The following is an 11,015-nucleotide window of genomic DNA, read 5'->3' as shown; positions in this document are numbered from 1 at the left end:
TCTCTTATTTTACATATCTTTCCTCCTCTCTTCCTTCTATCTTGCTTTCTTACTTTTTACTTTTCTTCCTTTAAAAGTGTTCAGCCTCTTCATGCAATAACTAATGACTGTCACTGCAGAGATATGTTTACTTGTAGACAACTATAAATTGTATGATTAGCAATGAACCTAGGTATGGGCGCATGTATATGTAAAAAGAAACTTTGGGGTTTGCTTATTTGTTGACCTCTACTAATGGTATAGCTAAACACCACAAGTCTTTAGTTCCCAACCTGGACACTGTGGCCCCAGTCATCCTGAGAACCCCGAGTACCAGGCCACAAGCCGGAGAAGCAGGTCTCAAAAGATTGTTGGACTCTATCCATCTTTCTCTGCCTCTGTCCCATCGGGCGCAATCCCCTTTCTCTTTTTTTATGAAGTCCTTTTACATCCTTTATTAGGCATTTCACATTGAGCTTGCGTTTCTGCACATTGTTATAGCTGACAGACATAGGGCATCTCACATTTCCCCTTCCTATCTTCCCTTCGTATGAAAACTCCTGAGTCAATATTTGGTCTTCACAGTGTAAACTTTATTAACTTCGTATACGGCCAATTACTCCATTGGCCTTACTTCTATTAATTTCCGTGACCATCCTTTATTCTTGTTTTATTTAAAACCACACAGCACACAAATAAGATATCAAGGTTATACGTTTCCATTGTATTTACAATTGTCTCTCCACAGGTCCTCTTGCTTTACCTTCGGGCTGTGCCAGCAGGCCACAACCAATATACACCCTCCTCTCCTTATGCTGACTGCCCCCAGCCAACAGAGCAGCAGGTAGATTAGTTGCCACTGTTTGTGACAAGCGCCGGCTTCCTGGGTAGAGCCAGAGAGTCCAGAGCCACCAGCAGGTCAGCCCCCTCTCCTGCCAGCCCGGAGCCCCTGATATACTGCAAGCCCTGTTCTGGGGCCCAACAGCCACTGACAAACTGAGTCCCTGTCATTTCTCTTGCCCAGGTCCCCGCCACAACGCGAGGCGCTCACTGGCGGACTCGACCTCCCCCTCCCTGCGCCTTCTAATTCTTCAGCCAGGGCTCCCAAAACCGTCTGTGTAAACAGCTCCAAACCTGCTCTGGACAGGTGTACCCCATTCGATGCTTACAAGTCTGCCCTTGACGCTTGGATCAACTTGTGCCTGATAGTACTAATGCTTGATTTCCTTAAAATCTCGGCCACAGACTGATTCAGTCTCCTTACTGATTTATTAACTGCCTTTGGCGGCACTTCCTTTGCCCATACCCGACGCGGTATCATCTCGGACCATAGTATTTTAGTGCTAGGCAACATGTTCTTAACTGCGGACAAAACAGAAAAAAGGGCCTCCTTTACTCCCCTCCTTCACGATGGGATCATATTGTTGCCACCTGAATGAATCACCAGTATATCGGGAAGCGGCATGCCCTTGGCCATGGCGACCTGCAGATCGGTTGGCACCTCCGCTAGTCGTTGCCCGCCTACCCCCACCCAATGGTGATCGGTTTCCTTCGCACACTGCATTCTCTCCTCACGCAAATTCTTAAAGAGGTGCCCTGCTCTGCAAATAAAAGAATGGCCACACCAGCATATCTGTGCCCTCCGACACGGTATACCTAGATCAAAGTTGAAAATGGATACAATCAGCTGACAACGGGACAAGTGGGGAAAGACTGACTGACGACTCATGCTAACTGGGGACGTACGTAACGTTCAAAACATGTTGACTTCCAACGCCCCACCCTCCTAATGATTTCCTCAGGGAGGCCTAGGGCAGCTGCCGACGTGGCTGCGCCGATGCTGAATGAGTGCGAAGTGAAATGCGTTGTTTCTACCCTTAAACATTCCAGAGCCTGCTTACATATCCTAGTGAACTGAAACCTGGTGAGAGGGATACCATCAGCATGCAATTATACCCTGCTGTCAGATTCCCCCCCCCCCCCCCCCCCCGGTCTAATCAAGAAAAAATTCCTGACCAAGCTCACCGGGCAACAAGTTACCCCCACAACTGATCCTAGCTGGACCCAGGTTCCCTTACCCAACGGATCCGTCTTCGATCTCCAAACCCTGACCTGAAGGTGTTCTGTGGTCAGGATTACGTCTTCCCAGCGTATGCCCCCTTTCTTGTCTGACTTTGACGCTGGTAACAGTTCGGAAATTCTAAAAGCCCCAAAAAATGCTAATGAGTATTCCAACCTGAGTAACTGCGTCTCATAAGATGTGAAACAGATTCTGGGCAGTATTTCCAAGATACTTGTAAGTCTGCTCGCATCTATGGGTCTCCTACTGTCCTTCACGCTCCCAACCCCTCATTGCTTTTTTCACCCTTGGGTCTTTTGTGGGATCTGGCACCCCCCCTAAACATGCATAAAATGCTACTGCCGACAACTGTCTTCACACCATCGCCATCGATCTCCCACTCCCTTTCTGATAGACTATGAACTTCAGGACACTTTGTGGTAAGAACCTCTCTAGTGACCCCGACTCCTTCAAGATAGTCAGGTATGATTGCCATGACCTCTCATACATACTCTTGGTCTTGGGGGCCAATGACGCTGTTATCAACTCAGGGGCTGTGGGGGCACCAAGCTTCCATAGTCTCTCCGGGAACTTCGTCATCTGTTTGTCTGCCTGCGGCTATCAGTGTGTAATTCTGCCAACTTAAAACGAGACAAGGCGTCAGCGACTTTGTTGTCCACCCCAGGCACATGTTTTGTAGACAAGTGTACATTGCGCTGCAAGCATCTTAAGACTAATTCCTTCAATAAGCGTAGGACCCAGGTACATTTGGCCCTCAGGTTGTTAATTGCCATACCTACTGACATGCTTTCCGACTAAAATACAATATGCCTGTTTGTCAGCATGTCGCCCCACAGATGCAATGCTACAATAATCGGGAACAGCTCTAAGAAGGTAATATTGCGGGTAAGGCCTGCTAACTCCCGCTCTTCCAGCCAGTGCTGCATACACCACCTGGGACCCAAGACCGCCCCAAAACCCACACTGCCAGCTGCATCTGTGTACAATTCCAACTCAGCATTATGGAGCCTCGGCTGTTGCCAGACCACCGTTCCATTAAAATGTTCAAGAAATCCTTTCCAAATGGCTAAATCGTCCCTGACATCCGCTGAGAGCCTGGTATGATGATGTTTGGCACGCAAGCCAGACATCGCCCTCGCAAAGCTTCTTGAAAAGGCCTTTCCCATAGGTATCAATCGAAGCGCAAAATTCAGCTGCCCCACCAGGACCTGCAATTGGTGAAGCGTCACCTTCCTTGCTGACAAACCAGACTCAATTGCCGACTTGAATTCTGCTACTTTCTCCGGAGGGAGTCTGCATACCCCCTCTCTGGTGTCTATTTCAATGCCTAGGAAAATTAGCCTTGTGGTTGGTCCCTCCGTTTTCTCCTCGGCTAACGGTATGCCCAGCGCTTTTGCCAGATGCTGGAAGCCCAGCAGGGCCTTCCTGCATGCAAGGGAACCTTGTGGTCCCAGAAACAAAAAATCATCCAAGTAATGCACCACCTCAACAGATGTCACTGATATTAGAAATTGCTGCACTGCCCACTCTAGAAACCTACTGAATGTTTCAAACACTGCGCATGTGATGAAACACCCCATTGGCATGCAGAGGTCAATGAAATATTCCCATTCAAAGGTAAACACCAGGAACATAGTGTTGTCAGGGTGTACCGGCAGGGGACGGAAGGCTGCCTCATTGTCTGATTTAGCCATCAACGATCCTTCCCCTAGCCCCTGCAGCTTCTGGATTGCCATATCGAATGTGGTGTAGCGCACCGTGCACAAATCTGGGTCCAGATTGTCATTGACTGACAACCCTGGTGGGCTTGACAAGTTATGGATCAAGCAAAATTTCCCTTTCTCTTTTTTCGGTACCAACCCGATGGTGAGTCAGGTCTCTGCGACTGTTGAAAGGGACCAGCCACCCTGCCCAAAGATATTTCCTTTGCAATTTTTTGCCTAGCCACCTCTAGGTTTTGGAGCACTGAGCATTGGTTGCGCGGTGGAGCCGTGGACGTAGTAGCCGAGGACGGAATACGAAAGCCGGAACTAAAGCCACTATGTAGGAATTGAGCCTCTTGTAACTTGTCATACTTGCTAAGGAGGTGTGTCAAGACGTGGAGCTGGATGGGCGTTGGTAAGCACCTAGGGTGCTTGGGCAGGGCGTCCCTTGGCTTGGGATTGGGTGTGTGCGGGCTGCTCTTTCCGCCTACCCAACTTCTTGAAGCATCTACTCTCCGGGTGTGCCATAACGCCACAGAAGGAACAGCAGTGTTTAAACTTACATGCTGTGCCCCGGGTGCACTCGTTCTTGTTGAACTGCCAGCAGACCAGTTTCTTATCCCCAGACCTCCTGTCCCCCCGAAAGGGCTGACTCGTCTTGGTCACGGGTATTGAGGAGTAAAACACTACGTGCCATATGTTAATCTCGCCCTGATACCAGGCTACTTCCGGGTGAACCGCCTTCATTTGTCTGAATTTGTTGTCATATTGGACCCACTGTGTCCCTGGAAAGTCTGCCGCCGCCGCATGGATCATAGACATGTAACTGATCAATTGGGCTGCCACTATGGGGTACCTTTCTACCATAATCGCAGCATAGATAGCGACCCCTGTGATCCAATTCTTGATCGACCAATCTACCCATACTCTTTTCTGCTTCAGCTCCCCCTCCTTCCCTGTCCTGCTTTTCCCCGGGACCACCCCAGCGTTTATGAGGTCAAACACATCCACATACTCTCCCTTGAATATTCTTTCCTTAGTCTCCTGTGGCACGTGCCACGTGATCCCCACCGAGGGGGCTAACCACATGGATGCCGACCCATAAATCAGTGGGCTGTAATGTTGGCTGCCCTGGGCTATAGACCCTACGGCCATGGGGGTTGCTATTGAGGGGACCAATGACCCTGCTGAACTATTACTATGCGTTTGTCCTTGCGACGTTGTCGCCACCACCACAGGAGATTGAGCCGCTCCCTCCCCCGACTGGACTCACACCTGTGCTATAGCACTGCTTTGATGTGCTACCACTGGAGGGGCGGCTTGCATCGCTATCGGCGTCGGGCCACTGTGACTGATAAACACCCCCCGTCTGCGGGACATTATTTGATGCTGCGGTGCCTGTCATTGCAATGGGCACCACGGCCAGGTCCACGGAGGGCAAGTTCATCGGTTGCGCCGTGTCAGCCACCAAGACTGTTTTGTCCATCACCCCTGCCTTACCAGAGGTAGCGGCTTGAGAGTCCCCCATTTTGCTGCGCTTCTCTGGTTACGCATCTTTAAATCGCTCTGGCGTACGCCGTACCCGCTTGGTCCGCGTGCGTCCTCTTGTACGCTCGTGAAGTGAAGTGAAGTGAAAAGGGACTTATATAGCGCGCTACCACTCCAAGGAGTATCTTGGCGCTTGGATGCCAGAAACCACAGGTAGTAGATGAAAAAGAGACTACCTTTGTAAGAAGCACATCATATGAATCCCATACATTCGGCGTTAGGCAAGGAATAAATCCATGTTTTTAAAAGCTTTCTGAATTTAAGTTCAGTGGAGGCTTGACGTAAGAAAGAAGGAAGTTTATTCCATACTTTCGCGCCGATGACTGCAATGGATTTTCCTCCTCTAGTTGACCTTTTGAACCTGGGGACGTGGAGTAGATTAGCTGTAGAGGACCGGAGTGATCTTGACGGGTGGTATTGATTAAAGTATTTGCGCAAGTACAGTGGGCCATGATGGTGAAAGGCTCTGTAAGTGATGGTCAGGACTTTGAAGAGTATGCGCTTGTGGATAGGGAGCCAATGCAAGGCATCCAGAACTGCCGAGGCCGAAAATTTCATGGGTAGCCTGAGGACCAGTCTGGCAGCTGCATGCTGGACCATTTGGAGTTTATGAAGGGCTGATTTGTTCAGTCCAGCATAAAGGCTGTTACAATAGTCCAGCCTTGATGTTATGAGGGCAACAGCTACCGTACGTCTGGCACTCAGAGGAAGAAGATCGAAGAATTTCCTCAAGCTTCTGATAATGCCAAATCATACCCCTGCCACTTCCTTGGCTTGTTGGTTGAAAGTCAGAGTGTTCTCAAATTTTATGCCTAGGTTTCGCGCGGCATTGATGGTATTGGGGGGAGCTTCTGCATTTTCAGGCCACCATTGCACTTCAGATGGTTGTGTGACATCCATTTGAAGGTTTCTCAATCAATCAATCAATGACACTTGTAAAGCGCGCTACATACCCGTAGGGTCTCAAGGCGCTGGGGGGGGGGGGGGGGGGGGGGGGGGGGGGGGGGGGGCCGCTACTGCTCGAACAGCCAGGTCTTCAGCTTCTTCCTGAAGGAGAGGTGGTCTTGGGTCAGGCGCAGGTCGGTCGGTAGGGAGTTCCAGGTCTTGGCGGCCAGGTAGGAGAAGGACCTTCCTCCTGTAGTCGCTCTTCGGATGCGGGGGACGGCGGCGAGGGCGTGGTTGGCTGATCGGAGGTGGCGTTTGGGAGCGTAGAAGTTGACTCGGCTGTTGAGGTAGCTCGGGCCTTGGTCGTGTAGGGCTTTGTGTGCGTGGGTGAGGAGGCGGAAGGTGATTGTTTTGTTGACGGGGAGCCAGTGAAGGTCTCTCAGATGTCCGGAGATGTGGCTGGTTCGTGGGATGTCGAGGATGAGTCTGGCTGAGGCGTTCTGGATCCGCTGGAGTCTCTTCTGGAGCTTGGCGGTGGTACCGGCGTAGAGGGCGTTGCCGTAGTCCAGTCGGATGGTGACGAGGGCCTGGGTGACGGTCTTCCTGGTCTCGGTGGGGATCCACCAGAAGATCTTCCGTAGCATGCGAAGGGTGTTGAAGCACGCCAAGGAGACGTTGTTGACTTGCCTGGTCATGGAGAGGGAGGAGTCCAGGATGAAGCCCAGGTTGCGTGCATGGTCTGTCGGTTTGGGTGCGGTGCCCAGGGCGGGAGGCCACCAGGAGTCGTCCCAGGCGGAGGGTGAGGGGCCCAGGATAAGGACCTCCGTCTTGTCCAAGTTCAGTTTCAGGCGGCTGGTCGTCATCCACTCAGCTACCTCTTTCATCCCTTCGTGCAGGTTGGCTCTGGCGGCGGTGGGGTCGTTGGTCAGGGAGAGGATCAGCTGGGTGTCGTCGGCGTAGGAGATTATGCTGAGGTTGTGTTTGCGTACGATGGCCGCGAGGGGGCTCATGTAGACGTTGAAGAGGGTGGGGCTCAGAGATGATCCTTGAGGGACGCCGCAGATGACTTCGGAGGCCTCTGACTTGTACGGTGGTAGGCGGACTCTCTGAGTTCTTCCGTCGAGGAAGGAGATGATCCATTCCAGCGCCTTGTCCTGGATTCCGATGTTGCTGAGGCGCCGTACTAGGGTGCGGTGGCAGACCGTGTCGAATGCCGCGGAGAGGTCTAGGAGGATGAGGGCCGCTGTTTCTCCATTGTCCATCAGGGCTCGGATGTCATCGGTGGCGGCGATGAGGGCAGTCTCGGTGCTGTGATTGGCTCGGAAGCCGGACTGTGAGGGGTCGAGGGATCCGTTCGTCTCGAGGAAGGCGGCCATCTGCTTGTTGACGGTCTTCTCGATGACTTTGGCTGGAAACGGGAGGAGCGAGATGGGGCGGTAGTTCTTGAGGTCGGTGGGGTCCGCTGTTGGTTTCTTGAGTAGAGCGCTGAGTTCGGCGTGTTTCCAGCTCTCAGGGAAGATGGCGGTGTCGAAGGATGTGTTGATGATGTCTCGCAGGTGGGGTGCGATGACAGCGTCGGCCTTGTTGAAGACGTGGTGAGGGCAGGGGTCGGTCGGTGATCCGGAGTGGATGGAGTTCATCGTGCGGATGGTGTCTTCGGTGCTGATCGGGGTCCAGGCGTGGAGGGTGGTGGTGGGGTGTGGTTGTTCGGTCATGGTGTGCGTTGGTTGGTTGTAGAAGCTGTTGTGTATGTCTGCGATCTTGTTGTGGAAGTATGAAGCGAGGGAGTTGCAGAGGTCTTGCGATGGGGTGATGTCGTTGTTTCCTGCGCTGGGGTTGGAAAGCTCTTTCACGATGTTGAAGAGTTCCTTGCAGTTGTGTGCGTTGTTGTCCAACCGGTCCTTGAATGCGGTTTTCTTGGCGGCGCGGATCAGCTGGTGGTGTTTCCGGGTGGCAAGTTTGAAGGAGGTCCTGTTGTCCGGTGTCGGTTCCTTTCTCCAGACTTTCTCGAGGGCTCGGCAGTTCTTCTTGGAGCTCTTGAGTTCGTCGGTGAACCATGGAGCCTTCTTGCTGCCGGGTCTGCTAGGCGGGGTCCTCAGTGGGGCGAGTTCGTCCGCGCAGTTGCTGATCCACTTCGTGAGGTTGTCGGCGGCCTGGCTGGGGTTCGCTGAGCTGGCAGGAGGGTGCTGGCTCAGGGAGGTGGCGAGCTGGTCTGCTGTGATCTTGTTCCAGCTTCTGTGGGCAGCCTGTTGCTGGTGTTGGTGGGTCGTTGTTCTCTTGAAGGTGAAGTGGACGCAGGTGTGGTCCGTCCATTGAAGCTCTGTGGCGTGGCTGAAGTCGATGTCTGTGCTGGAAGAGAAGACTGCGTCGAGTGTGTGTCCGGCGAGGTGGGTGGGGGTGGACACCAGTTGCTTGAGTCCCAGGTTGGCGAGGTTGTCGAGCAGGGTGCTGGTGTTGCGGTCGTTGTTGTTCTCTAGATGGAAGTTGAGGTCTCCCAGGAGGATGTAGTCAGCGGAGGGGAGGGCATGCGGGCTGACGAAGTCGGTGATGTCCTCGCTGAATTGTGTGCGTTGTCCAGGGGGTCGGTAGATCAGGGTGCCTCTGAGGGTGGTGTTCGGGTTGGTGTGGATCTGGAAATGCAGGTGTTCGGCGCTGGTCAGGGTGTTGTCGGTGCTGGTCGTGAGACGGATGGTGTTCCTGTGGATGATGGCGATGCCTCCTCCCATCTGGTTGGCGTTTCGGCCCCTCCGGACGATCTTGTAGCCCTCTGGGATAGCGATGGCGATGTCGGGAGCTGAGGAGGCGTTCATCCAGGTCTCCGTGAGGAAGGCAACGTCAGGGGCTGTGGCGTCTAGAAGGTTCCAGAGTTCGATGGCGTGTCTGTGGACGGAGCGGGTGTTGAGCAGGATGCACTTGAGGTGGGTGCTGCTGGTGTTCGACTTGGCGGGTGCTGGTGCGAGGCTGGTCCGGATGCAGGAGAACTTGCAGGCGTGGCAGCTGAAAGGTCCGTGGGTACGTCGTGGAGTGGCTTGATGGCATTCTGGGAGTCGGCCGGTGTTGAGTGCGGTGAGGGTGGCGGCGGAGTACGTCAGGCGGGTCGGTCGGGGTCTTCGGGGTCCAGGGGTCCTGGCGCTGGACGCGATCCGGTCGCGGACGGGCGCAGACGGGCTTACCTTTGGCGCACAATCGGCGCACCCGCTGCGCGTGACCGCTGCGCGTTCGCACGGTCGCCATTTAAAGGCAAAGTGCGCGGGTGGGCGGAGTAGCGGGGAGGGAACAGAAGAGAAAGGGGCGGGGCTAATGGCGGTGGCGGGAAGCGGGGAGGGAGAGCGGAGGGCGGCGAGGTAGGCGGGCAAACAGGAAGGAGACAAGCACAAATGCCCAAATGGAGGGCAACACGAAGAAGAAACGGTACAAAAATAAACAGGCAACAATGCAGGTCAAAACGGAGGCAAAACAGTTAACAAACTATCATACGGCATACAAAGAAAAAACAAGCACAAATTACGGTCGAAAACCAAGGGGAGCGCTCAAGGCGGCAGCGAGGCCGGCGCTGAGGCAGAAGGCAGGCACTGGGGCACACGCAGCAGCTGGTGGCCGTGCGGCGCGGGGGTGTCCCACAAGTGGGTCACACTCACCTGCGTCGCACGGTCGCCATTTAAAGGCCAAGTGCGCGGGTGGGCGGAGTAGCTGGGAGGCGGGAGCGGGGAGGGAACAGGAGAGAAAGGGGCGGGGCTAATGGCGGTGGCGGGAAGCGGGAGCGGGGAGGGAGAGCGGAGGGCGGCGAGGTAGGCGGGCAAACAGGAAGGAGACAAGCACAAATGCCCAAATGGAGGGCAACACGAAGAAGAAACGGTACAAAAATAAACAGGCAACAATGCAGGTCAAAACGGAGGCAAAACAGTTAACAAACTATCATACGGCATACAAAGAAAAAACAAGCACAAATTACGGTCAAAAACCGGCGAAAACCAAGGGGAGCGCTCAAGACAATCTTTTAATGTTTGTTCTGCGTTAGGTTGGTTTTTGTCAAGGGTCAGAACAAGCTGAGTGTCGTCAGCGTAGGCGATAGTACTGATGTTATGGGAGGAAATCAGGTTAAGTAGAGGAACCATGTAAAGGTTGAATAAGGTGGGGCTTAAGCTGGAGCCCTGCGGGACCCCAGTTTTAATTGATTTTTCCTCTGAAGAGAAGTCGCCTAGCCTTACAATCTGTTGTCTATGTGCTAAGTAGTTTTTAAACCATTCGAACGAGGTTCCTGCTATGCCAGCATTAGAAAGGCGATGTAAAAGGATAGCATGGGATACCGTGTCGAATGCTGCAGAGAGATCTAATAGGATAAGGACAGCTAGTTTGCCCTGATCCAATGCAGCACGAATGGTTTCAGTGGAAGACAAGAGTGCAGTTTCAGTGGAATGGTGGGTTCTGAAATCTGCTTGACAAGGATGTAAAATGTCATTTTCTTCCAGGAATGCCATTAGTTGTTTGTTGGCGAGGGATTCTGCAATCTTGCAAATGGCAGGAAGAAGCGAAATGGGGCCTAGGTTAGAGAGGATGGTAGGGTCTTGTAATGCTTTTTTCTGTAGTGGTTTCACTATTACTAGCTTCCATTGAGGAGGAATTTCTCCCGATTGAAAGGACGAGTTGATGATAGCATTTATATGCGGATTGACCACCTGTATTATGGAATTGAGGAGAGAAGGGGGACAGGGGTCGGACGGGGATCCTGATTTCAGGAGAGATATTCCCCGTAAAGAGGCTTCCAGACTGATGTGACTAAATTTTTCCCATTTAGGTTGATGGGGCTTGAGAACATCGTA

The sequence above is a fragment of the Lissotriton vulgaris genome, unplaced genomic scaffold (assembly GCF_964263255.1).
Source record: "Lissotriton vulgaris unplaced genomic scaffold, aLisVul1.2 SCAFFOLD_1918, whole genome shotgun sequence".
Lineage (NCBI taxonomy): Eukaryota > Metazoa > Chordata > Amphibia > Caudata > Salamandridae > Lissotriton > Lissotriton vulgaris.
Note: the sequence above shows the minus strand (reverse complement) of the source record.